The sequence below is a fragment of the Solea solea genome, chromosome 6 (genome assembly GCF_958295425.1).
Source record: "Solea solea chromosome 6, fSolSol10.1, whole genome shotgun sequence".
Taxonomy (NCBI): domain Eukaryota; kingdom Metazoa; phylum Chordata; class Actinopteri; order Pleuronectiformes; family Soleidae; genus Solea; species Solea solea.
Window position 1 is genome coordinate 10,458,306 of NC_081139.1, and position 15,508 is coordinate 10,473,813.

Consider the following 15,508-nt stretch of genomic DNA (forward strand, 5'->3'; position numbering starts at 1 on the left):
AAGCAAAGTGACACCTTTCAAATGGAAGTATATATTCTTTCAACTGTCTGCAATATGTCACGTTTGAAATACAACACACTGCTCAGTGTGGGACTCTCCCAAAGTAAAAAAAAAAAAACCACACTGTTCCCTGCTACAGTGCATTGTGAAAGGTTGCAAATGGGCTAATTTGCAGCTTTGACAGCACCAGCCTCAGCAAAGGCGGGTAGTAATAGGTTTTGAGGTGCTGCTTCAGCGACTGCTGTGATGGGAACGCACGTGGCTGAAAGCAGACATAGGTCAGGCTTCTCTGGAAACTCTGACAAATTAAAAACAGAAAACCTTTGACATTTATCATGCTAGGAGTCTGCAAAGGTCATTGCCTGTTCTTTCTGTTTTTATTCCCCCCCATCGCCCCCTCGTGTTTTGCCGTGATGGGTTATAGCCTGCTGGAAATGTGGCAGGGGAAATCTGTGGAGCTGTGAATTCAGAGGAATACTCACACAATGCCAATGTTTTTAACACAAGGAGCAGATATATGAAGTAATGTGCTGCCGTCATGTTCTTTCCTCTCATTTAAATAACGCACTATACCACTTATTAATGGCCGTATCACAACGTTCATGTATCTCCTCACATTCATGCAGATGCTGTTTAGACGTAGACTGCTGTGTGGACATGTAAGAACACAGTAACATTCATTCCTGATTTCCTTGTGATGCATCATTCCACACCATAAACACTCAAAACTTGTAATCCCATTGGAGCGTGAATGTCTCATTTAAATGTTAATATAATTCCCATCATTCATAATTTATTGTGCACCCTGGTATTTTCTGTTCATCTCACTAATGCGATCACATGTGACAAGCCAATTTACTGATGGAGTAGACCAAATTGATTCAGCATTGTAATCCTAACACCGTAATAAATCCTCGGTAAAAGTTAAAACACATTCTCCATGGAATCAATTTCCATTGATTTCCTTGGTTTTTACACACAACTCCAGATTGTGCTTCTGAGTGCAGCTGGAGAAACACTCCATGTGAGGGATGTGACAGAGGCTGCTCTTTCTCGCCCTCTTGTCATCAGACGTGGCTTTAGCAGGACTGACAGTGGTGAGAGGAATGACACAAGCAGCGCTTGGAAAACGAATCAGACAGATTATAGCTCTGAAGAGAGAGCAGGGCCAGACTCGGTGCTTGTAGGTGCCATTTTGAGTGACCTTTCTGGGAATTGCTGCTGTGCATGACCCAGAGCGTGTCTGCTTGTCACTGAGACAGACTGAAGCTTCGGCTGCTGTTACTCGTCCTCTTCTTCCCTAGCGACTGCCAGCAGACATTATGGTTTCTCTTGATGCTTGACTGCTTTCCTACTACAACCTGATCATAACCAATAATACTGATAATCCCTTGGTTCTAATTTACTCCCTCAAACAGCTCATACTAATATTTGAATTCTGCGGGGCACCACCTGTGTCTATGAGGCAGCTTAATCTTTGATTGCAGAGAGAACTCTCGTGGAAGCTGTTGCGCTGGAAAGCATAATTTGAAGTGGATTATTATTATTGTTAAATTGAGGGTATTTGACTGTGGTATTTGATTGTGAGGGCTGCACAGTATCGCAGTGTTTTGTCTCACACATTAATTAATTAACAGTTCAAATCAGTTCAACCACCATCCTAATAAGGACATGCACAATGGGGTTAGAATAATAAACTGACCCGTTTTTCCTCTGTTTGTTGGTCCAGTGACTGGCTGGTGACCTGTCCACAGTGCCTCCAGCTTCCCTCGTGACTCACAAAGGAATGCAGTAGAGAACAAAGGAATGAATGAATGAATAAACGCAGATTTTGACAATTAATCACCAAAAAAAAAAAAAAATCAGTTTTAAGGAATTTAACTAGATTTTTAAAGATAGCGAAAGCAGCACATTTGTTCTCTCTAAATCGTTTGTAATATATGGCCTCCTTTTATTCTGAATATTGACGGCATATTTCATTTTATTTCTTAAACAGTGTGTGATCGTTTTTTTTTTGTTTGTATCATGATTTTCATTTCAATATCATTATGCTGCCTTCTTGGCCATGCAGGTATCTCCTGTAAAAGTGATTTTAATCTTAACTAGCTTTCACTAGAACATCTGTCAACTTACATTTTTCTTTGTATCAAATCAGTCAAATGCATTATTTGATCTGAAAAAAAAATAGAAAGTAATTTCCAAAAACAGCAGGAGTAGTAAATTCATTAGCGTCAAAAGCAGTAGAACAGCGTATGTTGTGCAGCCTTCAAATAACCTACAGTGCTGATGTTTGTTGAAAGGAAAACCAAATGTCCCGCTGTGCAACTCAATCTCCTGAATCTCTACATCTGTATGGAAACATTTATTCAAAATGTTGATGTATTGCTTCGCCACATGTTCAGTATATCAACAATATTATGTGGCAAATGATGAAGATACACACCTATGAAAACAAATCTTGAACAACAATTTGAAGCAATGTTGGGTTGTGGTCCTCTTGCAGCAGGACTGCCAACTAAACACAACACGTTCACGTACGTCACAAATTGAAATATTTTGTATTATTTATTAAGGTGAGAATTACTGCGAATGAAGCAAACACTGAGACGGGGAAAGAGAAGCAGAGGGAGATGTAGGAATCACAATTTTGAAGTTAGTTTAACAATCTTTACACAACCCACTGTATTTATTAGCTGTCAGGTAGGTTTCATGTTCTATTGTCATGCTGCCCTCGCTGCTGTGATGTGTCAGGGATCCACACGTGCCTGAGGTTTTGTCTTTGTTTAATGCACATTCTGTCAGAAATTAAATGGCGGCTGCCTCCAAAAGCGCTTCGGTTTTGGCTCTTGTTTCCTCTTGACAACACATCGCAGAATGTGTGACACCAACGGTTACAGAGATACAAAGAGGGAGCAATATTGTCATTTTACTTAAAATATTTGTAGGCTTGCACAAAGAAAAAAAACCCCAGACATCTCACATGAATCAATTTTTCCTTTGCCTCAACATGTTTCTCCCTGAAGAGTTTTTGCTTTCATGCATTCATAACAGCACTGTGTCTATGTTTTCCCCTTTTCTTCACACCGCTGTCTGGATTTGGTGTCTTTCACCATCCAGACCTTGGACACAGTGTGTTTGCAGTGACAGAAGAGAGGAAATGATTCATTCATCAGACGTGGCCCTGGATACATATCCCTGCTGACCTGCTGATCAGCTGGTTGATATTTCAGATGGATGCCAGGCCACACTTATTAGGGCTTTTAGTGGCGCGCGGTGCACGGGTCATCATCTCTGACACAGAGACTCGTTGACTGCCGACACATGCCTCACCGCTCACCATACCTCTGAAAATGAACACATCGCATCATCAAACCAGATAAGGGACTGCGGGGATGACGGTGAGATGGGAGGATTGGAGAGGCCTGTCAGAGTGGTAATTAATTATATATCAGAGGAAATGTGGTTTTGGCCTCAGGTGTGTGTCGTCTTGTTTCTGAGAGCGTTCGGTGGGAAAACGTGTCACACGAGAACTCGGAGGCAGATACGTGTATATACTCATCAAACCTTTTCTGATTGCTTTCGACTGCCTATTTCAAGTTTCAGCATGGAAACGGACTGAATGCAGCTGTCCATGGTGCTGAAATTGACACACAAAGAAGTGCTGCGTGTGTGTTTGCCTCCTGTGTTTGCCCCCTGTACCTTTGACAGTGACATTCTATGAAAGTGAATGGACTAATAAACGCTTGATTACAGTTGAAGTGCATTTGTCTACCCAGTATTGAAAGTACAGACATTTCAAACACATACAACTGCAGACTGATGAAACATTAGATTTTCTTTTTAAATGTACCTTTTATTATTGTGGTTGTTTTCATTTGAGAGGCAGAGATATATCTTTGTTTGTCTCAAAATATAATTTTTGTGGACTCTTGTATGCATTGCTAATTGCTCATATCTTTGCCATTTACCATTTAATACCATCCTGGTGCCTTTCTAACATCAGTGGCTTTTGTCGTTATGACTGTGACGTGAATGATTCATAAAGTTTTCCTCATTTCACCTCAAACTTAACTTAAAAAATTTGTTTTTAAATGATGACACTGTTTCTAGAGGGGCTGTTGTTGTTGGCACTGGTGGGTGAAGATCCTTCAGTTTGGTAAAAGCAACGATTTAAAGTGAAGTAAAATTCATGAATTGTAAATTTATTCAAATCAAAATATGCAAGTATTTTCTGCAAATGATGTTATAAATTATTAACTAAGCAATTTAACCGAAAATAGTTTCATCTGTAAGCCTGCTTCAGATCACATTAACAGTTTTGGACTTTTTTTAAATAAACGCAGCTATGACATAAAATGTACAACATTGTACATACATGTATTGTAATGTAGCATCACATGGAAATTACGACTATCTAACCACAGTCTTTTAGTAAATGTACAACATTTTTGTATCATTTTGCATCATAAGTATCATTTTATGTGAATGTAATGTATTATTTTATTAATATGTAGTCTGGTCTGTGGTATATTAAAGAATAATAGTGCAGTTTTGGGTATTATTTGTTATTGCCGCATGGCAGCGCCAGGTGTTGTAGAAACCAAAGCAGACAAGCAGCTGCTGAAGAACAGAAGTTTTTTGATATACAACATGATTTAACATATTGTCAGCATTAGTTCTTCTGCAGCACAATCCAACTAAAATCAAATCACTAAAATCAATCTTCAGCTGTGTAAAACTGTCAGGAAGTTAAAAGACGATCACACTGATGTGCACTTCTGTCGACATGTTAATAAGTAACATCATTTTGGTTCTGTAACCTGACACATATGTGTTGGTTTGCAGAAAAAACAGAATAAAGTATGATCACATTGACTGGGTTAGAGCCAAGATGATGAGATATGATGAGTAAAGACAACTCTACACGGGGAAAAACAGGCATGCAAGACAATGTTTATGCACTTACGGATACTCAAATAAACAATGGTTCTGTGATCACCTACAAGCTTTGAGAGTTAACACGTCCCCTGATGCCTCTGCTCTGCTTTGATTTTTATAATAATTCCAATAATGAAACAAACAAATCCTTTCCACACAGCAGGGATGGATGCTGAGGCACAATCTCTTGCCCTGCCTCACTTCCTTTATTTGCTAAACGACTGTGCAGTGATTTCCTGTGCCAGGGCAGGAGCACTGCACATTAAACTCTATTCCGAGCACAGGCTTCATCCTGCCTGTGTGTGTTGTGAGAGATTCCAATAATAAGGCTGATAGTGAGAGAAACCCTGCAGAAATCTATTCAGCACCAACCATTATAGTGAGCCAGTGTCCGCATGGACTGTATGCCTGAGCCAATTTAAGAATCATCATCACTTTAGGTCTGTAGTACAGTTTCCAGCTCAAATTAAACTAAAAACACCTCTGACACTTGTGCTGAGATTTCACTCGGCGACCCCCCAGAACATTTGCAGACGGGCAATTCTGAAATCTCGCTGAGCTGGTGTTTAAATGGCAATGATAGACATTTTCCTCAATTGTTTTCTCTTTCAGCTCTGCCACAGCACACCTCCACTCCCATTTTAAACCAGAGCTGTCTCGATCTTACTCAATCTTACATTTCACCACATTAATTTGCAGCCCCAGGGAAGGTTTCCATCTGTTCCTGTTGAATATTTACACACGCAGTATCTCCCTCTGACACAAAAATGCCAATTTATGAGGCACACAAACTACTTTCATTCAATAAGTCACATGCAAATGAATCCTAGTGAAGAAGGTCAAATATATTCCAGATTTTTCCCAGCCCTCTTTAACAAAATGGGTCTGATGATGGTCGAAATATTGACTGATTGTTGGCTCGTAACACATTTTTAATCATTTTTGACTTGCTTGCTCAATGACAAGATATGCTATGGATTAATAAAAAACCTCATAAACAATTACATACACTTCAGGGGAAAAGGTCGGTTGACATTTTCATGGAGAACTCATGCATACACAGGGCTCAAATGTGTGCAGTGGGAAGGATACCAGAGCAATTTGGCTTGAAGTGTGCATCCTGCTCTGCAGGAATCAGGGAAATGCTGAGTGAGACGATCAAGTTCTGTGCACCTGTTCGCATAGGAAACGACCTCCAGGAAGAGGTAGATGTCCCAGCAGGATGAGTTTGTGCTCAAGCCAAGCAATCAGGTAATGCACGGTTGAGTGATGGGGCTGTAAAATCAGTGCACAAAGAGAACACACTCCTAAAGTTTAAACACAAGGCAGACGTGCCAGAAAAGCTGATCCTTGGTGTTTCAGGTAAATTAGAATCGTCCACACAACAAAGTAAGATGTATGTTTACTGTCACATGTAACCTAAGGAAGAGAATTACATTACACTGGAGCAACAACATGGTCATAACTCTGTAATAGGGAGGTAATAACATCTTAATTCTAATGCTATTTCCACCTAGGTTATAACAATTGTAATCGGGTGGTAATATTACATCAATTCCTGGTTATTTCCAAAGTAAAACCTTATTAATGAGAATTTGCCATCAGTGTAAGACATTCACAAGAATTATAATGACCACGTTACAAAGCTTTGAACTTTGTCCTCCTTGATATCCTCCGTGACGTTTCCAACACACATTTCCAAATGTTATTATCCATGCTATTACTTGGAGATTACAATAGAAATAAAACGGTATTCCTAAATTATTACTTCCCTATTACAAATGACCATACTAAATTACCACACAGATTATTGCAATGTAATGTAAAGTAAAGAGTTACCAGTGCTGTTGCCTCTGAACTAATGCTGTGCAATGCTGAATAAAATCATCGAAAGATTTTCAGAGATAATCTTCAGCTACTCACTGACTCCATTTCCTGATCCCACAACACTATCGATCGTGGAGAAACAGCTCTCTCTTACGATGAAGGGCTTTGCGGCACAAAGTAAAACACTTATGTAAAGTTTTATCTGCCGCACTAAACAGAGCATGCTGACTGGATGGATGGCAGTGTAGTTAGGTAATGCCAAGTACCATCTGTACTGCCACTAAGATCATTGGTGCAGATCTCTATCCTTTGCCTGAGGAAGGCTGTGTCCAATCATCAGAGACACTAACAACCCGGCTCATGTCCTCTACTCACCACCGCTCCTGGGTAAACAGGAACTACAGGAGCATCTGAACAGGTGGTGCCTGTTAAGATGCCCAATCAGGGCAATGAATAGCAAATGAACAAGAAAACCTGATGGACTTGCACACTCAGCTGAATTTCTGCAACTTACATTTTGCACATTTGGAACTTTGAATTGGTTCTTCTTCTTTAAAAAAAAAGAAATATTTAAAGGGCCCTTTTTTTTTTTTTAATCACTTTATCTTGAAATGTTTGTTTTAAGTTTGTTAGGAGTTGAAGTATTTCACAGTGTTTTTTTGAAATGTTATAGTAAAGTAGTTCCTTAAGGTAAAGTGTGTGAACTTTGACAACATTTATTGGTGAAGTTGCACGTTGCAGCTGAATATCCTTCTTCCACATTTCCCTTTAAAGTGTGTGTTGGAGAACCTACTGCACTGTATGTAGCCTTCAGGTAGCATCAAAACTCATATGTATACTCATTCTGGGCTAATAAAAAACAACAATTTATACAATCAGACGATTGTTCACTAATTAAGTATACTTATTTTATCTTCAATTACTGTCTAATGAAAATAATTTCACCAAAATGTTTATTCCTGAGACCTACTGTACATCAAATATTGGTTATGCTGAAAGATATAAAAAAAGAATAAAACACTCAAAACAACAATTTCCCCTTAAATGATTACACATGACCTTAATATTTACATTAGATTAATGCCAGTGTTCTCAATATTTACAGCAGTGATTTGTTGCATCATCTACAATGGAACGAATGGGGAAAACCCCAGAATGCCAGAAAATGTCAGCTGATGAAAATGCATGACTGATGTGTTTATACCACGTTCACACACAGTTGGTTTCTACACTCTGCCTCTCTCCTGCTTCCTGCTGCAGGTTTCAGCATCCTGCAAAACTCCTTCAGAGTCACTGAGGGGTAATAAGCTGCTGAGAAACACATGAGCAGATCAGATAACTTCCGTAACCAAGGAAAGCATCAAGTTACTCTGCACGAGACGAGGCGGATTGCTTAGAAAATTGGAAAGTTGGAAATATTTTCCTGTACTTCTGGTTCATTTCAATCACATGTCTTTGGAGTTCTTATAAACATATTTTGATGCCACTAGTTGTACGATTGTTTTCTTATCTTTTTGTCATTTGTGATGGAATAGATTGCCCTACAAATTATATAAAAAAAGGTAAATGTACTTAATCAGGATGTTGCTGCTATGGCAGATGCAAGAAAAATCGATCCATCTGTCCGTCCATCTCACTGTCTAGTGACCCTTCTTCAAACGAGATGTAAAAGTGGTCAAAGAGAGTTTAATGTCATTTTACTTTAAATTGTCTTCCTCACCTCTTCCAGTCTCGCACTGCCGAGAATACCTAAGGGTATATTCATTAAAACAGTGAGTCCTTTAACTGAGAAACACACAGCAGATGGAGGCTGCTCATTTCTATTCAGCAATCGTCGGAATGACAACTGTCACTGGCAGATGCCTTCAGCTTTAAAAATGCACTCTCTGGCTGGCTTCATAATGGGACTCTTGTAAAAGAGGGTCTAAATATGCACTTATGACTGCATACATAGTAATGAAAAAAAGACTGGGGCTAAAGCAACATATTTCCATCGTAAAAAGCTGGATATTGCTCTCACAGCTCAATGAAAAGCTTTTTCTGCCAAAAAAAAAAAAAGGTGTGGCCAATTCCAGAGCTTGACAGTTCTTATTATAAGATTGCAAAGTTGTTACTTTCACACTGCAAAGTTATAAATAACAGCTTTGAGAAGCTCACAGTGGATTTTGTTTTCGTCATAGAAGTGTAATTTCAAGGTGTAAGGGCTCAGGGCTGTACCTTTAGCAGCTTTCACAGACGCTCTCAATTTGTTGGCGAGGGTTGGATTTTGAATGATCCTGTTTACAGTTGGTCTGTGTTGGGCAGATATTATGACAATTTCCCTCGTAGCATCACATAGCGCAGCAGAGCCTGTGGTTGGTATACATACAGCATCATTGCAGGTAACAACTGTACCATCTTTGAACCTCTGTTCGTGCCCTGGAAACCAGCTGCAGTGAAATACTGAAACTCTGTATTGAACCTAATGCTAAATGAGGTTAATGGCATTATTTTTATTATTCTATTTATATGTCTGTGTATATTTAGACTATGGAAGAGTATTGGGGCCACATGTAAAAAGATTTTTGTTGGAAGAAAGTAAAAAAAAAATCAAACATGCATGAATTCTGAGATTAAAGTCAGAGTTCGGACTTTTTCCGCCCAGAATTCTGACTTTTTTCTCAGAATTCTGATATTTTTTCTCAGAATCCTGACTATAATCTCACAATTCTGTCTTTAATCTAAGTATTCTGTCTTTAATCTCAGAATTCTGTCTCTAATCTCAGAATATTATACTAATACTCTTCTGTATTAAACACAAATTGATTCTTCCTCAAGATATTTTGGCATATATATCTAAGCAATTTGTTGTTACTTACGGTACAATATTTTGTAAACCAATATGTTGGTGTTAAAGGCAGATGGAAGCATTGCATTCTGTCCACATTTTCCCAGCTGCACTGGAGAGCTGAAGCTGTTACACACAAACGTTATTAAATCAAAGCACAAACCACCAGTCGGGAAAAACACACCCACTTTGACTTTTCTCCTGAAGATGTTTATGTGGACAAAAGCAAGGAGACATTTTTATGAGAAACCAGTGATGAGGGAATAGGTAAATGTTCCGCGGCACATGACTCCTTTTGATGAATGCCTCACTCTAACCTGAAGATGATGGATGTGAGTAGTATAAAGCCTGCTGTTTTTATTTGATTGTTCAGGGTGAAATGAGAGATACAAGGGCCTCCCAGTTCCATTCTTTACACAGTGAGGTGTAACTGTTTAGAGTGAGAAATTTTAATGGTTTTCAGTTGTTATTATTCTGCATGTTATGACAGCTTGATTGGGCCTGTAGTCCTCTTTCTTTGCCGTTCCATTTGCATGCGCCTCCATATGCCTCCTTCCACAGATTTGTGTTGTTATGGTAATTTTTATGAGGTAGATTGCATCTAGCTGGCTGCTCCACTTGGGTCCTGTCTACGAGAGGAGCCTGAAGCAACGGCATAATAATAGTAATAATGAACATATCAGAACAAACACTGGAGCAAAATACCATGTGCACCATGGGCACACTCGAGCTGTTCCAGTGACCACCGAGGTTACCTAAGTAACTAATTGCAAACACTGATTTAGTGTCTTCAGGTGCTGCATTTTCATCCATTAGGATTAGAGTTTACTTCATATTAGTAGTAGTATAGTATTATAGAATTTTCCTGAAACTAAAACAAAGTATAGATAAATGCCTGTCAGTCATCCTTAACGAGTCACTAAGGGGACACTGCCATCTGCAATTAGTTTCCTCTCTGGGTCGGGAGGTTTCTGGTCAGTAACATTTGGCCAGTTTGTTTATATCCTCCAGCAGCGAGGGGCGAGGGGGTAGGACAATCAGGTTACTGAAGGGTAAGTATCTGAAGATGCCATATTGGTTGACACTTAAAAACACGAGTTTGGTGAGGCCAAACACCAAGCAGAGTCAATCTGTGCTTGGTCTTCACACAAGCAGGTGAGACGCGGGGGTTAGACAAGTGTTAGCTGTCAGCGAAAGCAGCTTGAAGATAAAGTATCGGCATTTCTTGTCACAACAACTGACATGGTGTGCAATGTGTGTATGCAGCATAGATACTGAGAACCACTGCTAACTAACTGTAGGTTCTGACAAACAAACCCTGAAGGTGTGAGCTCTGAATCGCTCCACCACTCCAGCTAATGCAAGCTACCGTGTCTGGGTCTGCGGCAGTGTGACTGACCTAATCTGTTTATGAAAAGCTGTTCCAGACATAGTTCCACAGTGTGCATGCAGCCAGTTCGGCGCAGGTGTTAGAATAAGTTTATTATCGGAGAATCCGTGCTATTGATAGTGATTACGGGGAGGAGGGGCCAAACTTTGTCTCTGCGGTGTTTACAAACACGAATGCTCCGTTCTGACATACACTGCCTTTAAGAGAGGTCACTGAGATCATAATTGAAATATTTCATCCAATCAAGAGCCTTCTGTACTGTGGATTGTTTATTTCCGACACAATAAACCAGCAGTCCTCGACTGTTATCCCTCTGGTTTCCTCACTGACGGAACTTTAACTTGTCCATTCTGACATTCTAAGGTCAGAGATTTACGTAAAGGATGTTGTTCAGATTGTACAAAATGCTTTTGACACAGATGTGAGACTTTTAGCTGTAATGACATGATTGTGATTTGGAACAGAAGACAAAAGTGTCGCCGCAAATGAGCAAATTAAGCAGTTGTTGCTGCTGCTAACACAACACGGCACAACACTAGATCTGAGCTTTTTTTGTGTACACATCGTCTTGACAGCTTCACTGCACACAGGGACATAGCTTTATAGCACAAAGCAGTTTACTTAACAAAGGCAATTCATGCAATTCCTCTTTAAAGTAAAAAAAACCCATAATATTTAAGTATATAAAGCAGTTTGAATACCCGCATACACCTGAGGGCTTTGTTAAGCTGTAGTTTGGCACAGCACGACTTATTTGAGCTGAATGCTGCTAATGCAAAATACTGCACAAACTAAAACCATTAGCAGTAAATACTGACCGTGGTTTAGGTTGATTAGGTTGCCTTTACTTTTGCAGGTATTTAGTCATGAATCACACCGTTGGGTGTTTTAAAGGTTTCACCTGCAGCTGAATTCAGGTTATTCTCCTCTGTTGAACAGAAACGTGTGCACAGAAGTGTCACACAGTCTGACTGAGAGCTTGTCCTCTGTGACTAGCCATCAATCATACCACGCCCCGACGTATGCCATGGTTCATCGTTAATTCAAGACCCGACACTATCGATTACAAGCATAAACTCCTCCATATTTACAGATTTTATAAATCAAATGGTAGATTCAACAACTAGTAGCAGACTAATAGCTGATGTTCTCATTCATTCAAAATGCCAAGTTTGTTAAAATACAAAAAAGAAAAAAGTAATTACAGTGATATAATGAGGTGTCAGAGAGTTTCCTTTCGCCTCTGCAGCGGTCACGTTCAGATATTTTGCATTTGAGCAGATAACCCGGGGTTTCTGCTCTTTGTGAGCTTCCGCTGGAATCACAAACACATACATACAAATGCTGCGTTTGAAGGTATGATGCATGAGTTTGCCCAACAGCTCGTAAAATTAAAGAGCTGCTGCCCTTGACTAGGTTCACGCATGCATAACATTCACCTACAACTCAGAAACTCACACAGTCCGCACTGAAGCCTTGAACGACACTGAAGAGCAACGACACAGTATTCATATAAGCATGAATCATCCTTTCAGGCACAATGGACAGCTTCTCTAATTGTGGATCTAATCAACAGTCTACAATTTGGAGCTCGACAGAAAACATTCAATGATTTTTAAATCATTAGAGGCAAGAAAGCATCCTCACCTCACCACTCTGAAAGCCTAGTAAACACTGGAAAAAGCTGTGTTTATTATGAGATTTTCTATTTTGCCTCTCGCCTGAAACTGCGCCTTTTTTCCAGTGCTGCAATTTGCATTTGCATTCCTATTTCCAGCACTGTTAGTGTGCACCAGTGTCGCCTTCAGCTGTGTGTTTATGCGCATTCTGTGTTTGTTTTTCTGTCTGCAGGCGCGTGCAGCCGTGCTTGCTTTTGCGTTACGTGTGAGTAACAGGGGCTCATGATCACGTCACCTGACGTGGGGACAGTGAGGAGTAGCTGCCATCTGGTCAGCCCTGGGGGGAGTCTGTCTGCCATCCAGAGCTGCTCAGCACCAACAGGTAACCTGTCTGACAACTCCAACTCATCTCCACACCACCAGTCAGATAATGAGGGACAGACAGCTGGCTGAGGGACCCATTATGTCCCCCCCCCCCTTCAAACAACCGCAAGAAAACATGTCAGAAGTGCCGTGTGATATTTTAAACAATGCAGTTTCTGGTCTTTAGTGAGTTTGGGGAACGTTATCCTGAACTGAATTCCATGAATCATACAACACCCCTTCTTACATTCCACATTACCTGAGGTAGAAAGCAAACATAGACAACACAGGCTCTAACAATGAAGCCCTCTCTGTCACAAAGAGCTGAGTGGTTACATTATCCAGCCTATAGATGGCAGTATTTCAAAGGAAACATCTGCATGGTGGGGGCTTGTGTGCATTTACTAACCTACACCTCTGAATGGAAATAAAACACATGGATTTACTGTCAGACGTGTGAACGCTTTTATTATTTACTTTATGAGGTGTCAAACAGGCCTGACTGACTGAGGTGGGTCTAATCAGCTGCAATAAAATCCCCCCCTTCTTCTTCTTCTTCTTCTTCTTCCTCTCACCACATTTCATCATGTTTCCAAACAACAGAGCAAAAGCACATATGGAAGGCAGTCATTTTTACAAACACATGAAGATAGCAATCAAGCAATTTGACAAATAGGGCTGTTTGAGACACTGGCGGGATATTCATCCTGTGTGCTGCTGATAACACAGCCAGGCATGGTTCAAATACGTACATATGTATATTATTATTATAATTTCTAGAGGCTGATTCGGTGTTAGCCGTTTTGAGTTTTCTATTATGTGATTTTTGATTAATCAAATATGAACTGAATCGACTTAGATTTTTTTTTTCTTGAAAAACCGACTGGTGAATGACAGACATATAGACATACTGTATATTGCAATGCGCTTAAGTTGTGCCAAAGGAGGACTCGGAGGAGGCTGGGTCTAAAACCGCTCACTGTACGTGAGGTGCAAGTGAAGCGACGGCATCCAGAGAGAGAGAGAGAGAGAGAGGGAGAGAGAGTGAGAGAGAGCGCGCGCGCGCGCGAGAGAGAGAGAGAGAGAGAGAGAGAGAGAGAGAGAGAGAGAGAGAGGTTAGGTGGCAGCAGCGTGATACAGAAGATGAAAAATCCCTGAACGAGGCGGGAGGGTCACTTGACACCGTCTCCTTCTCGGCGGCTGACGGGGAGATACTCGCTGTTGTCCGTGTGACTTTACAGTTTGCAGCGCGCAGAAAACATGAGCCTGCAGCTCAGCTCATGAAAGCTGATGAGTCTTTGCTCTCGCACACATTCACTGACTCACTGACTGACCGACTGACCGACTCGGGACGTTTCCATTCACAGCGAAATAACCGGATCGCGCACACACTCATGAAAGAGCCTCCTCTTATGTCAAGGTGAGTAGACTCTCCTTTCTTTACAGTGCAGCCCGGCAGTGTGTGTGTGTGTGTGTGTGTGGGTAGGGGCAAAGTTGGACAGACTTTACGCGCACAGGACGCAGAGAAAGACGCTCACTGACACTGTGCACAGTGAGTGGAGGTGTTACACGAGAGCCCTGCACGAGTAAATGATGACATTATGGCGTGGCGTTACGGCCACCTGTAACATGCACATGCTCTGACTGTAAATGGCTCAGCAGCTCCAGCATCCATCACCTCCGCACACAGAAGAAGTGTGATGTCTGCGCTCCAGCTGTTACAGAGTAAAATGTCTAGGTAAGGAGACAGACAGACAGACAGACAGTCAGTCAGACAGACAGACAGACAGTCAGTCCTCCACTGCTGCAGCGGGAGCTCCTGCAGTTTTGACAGCGAGTGCAGAAGCTGATGCTGATAAGACTGAGCATCTTAGATGGAGCCTGGTTCTGACTGAATGTTTCAAAGCGCATGCAGTCACAACAATACTGTTGTTGACCAAGTGCATCTTTGCCCAGGTGTGTCAGTGTGGTACTGTAGCAGAGGAGGGGGCAGTGTCGGCTGATGGAGGTCCCTCAGCTCTTTGACTCTCTCATCCCTCATGCAAACCAGCTGAAGCTCTCTTCGCTCTGCGCTGGCTTATCTGGCCGGCCAGTTGGACTAGCTTTTATTCTCCTGGCCCCTCCAGAGTGGGGAAAGCCTCTCACATACACAGAAAGAGAGAGGATAGAGACAGAGGGGGAGAAACTGGCTTCTCACTTAACCAATTGCCTGCACATTTTAGAATTAGAATTAATCTCCACAGTAGTTCTGCCCCCCTTTATCTGCACTTGACAGAAATAAATTAAACTGGGGTTTGAAGTGTTCATCTGAGGAGACTCGATATTGCAGCTAAGAGTCAACGACATAATGTAGTAGTGCAAATTTTAGAAACTTGTGAGGACACAAATTCACAATTCATCATATTCCCACTTGAACTACTTAAGAACAAAATGAGTGGATCATTCAACCTAAACCTCTGGAAAGTTGTGGATAAGATAAAAAAAATACTACATTTGTGTCTGCATCATTTTGTTTCAAAGCAACAACAGACTAGTGAGGTAGGT

At 40.9% G+C, this 15,508-nt stretch overlaps 1 protein-coding gene across 2 annotated transcripts in view; it reads left to right on the forward strand.

Moving 5' to 3' along the window:
- Positions 1–14,067: 14,067 nt before the first annotated feature.
- LOC131460858 (plexin-A2-like) overlaps positions 14,068–15,508 on the forward strand; it is a 72,430-nt gene continuing 70,989 nt past the window's right edge. For both annotated transcript variants that reach the window (XR_009240421.1, XM_058631714.1), the window contains exon 1: positions 14,068–14,384. The gene's annotated coding sequence lies outside the window, so the exon portion shown is untranslated. The remainder of the gene's footprint in view (positions 14,385–15,508) is intronic.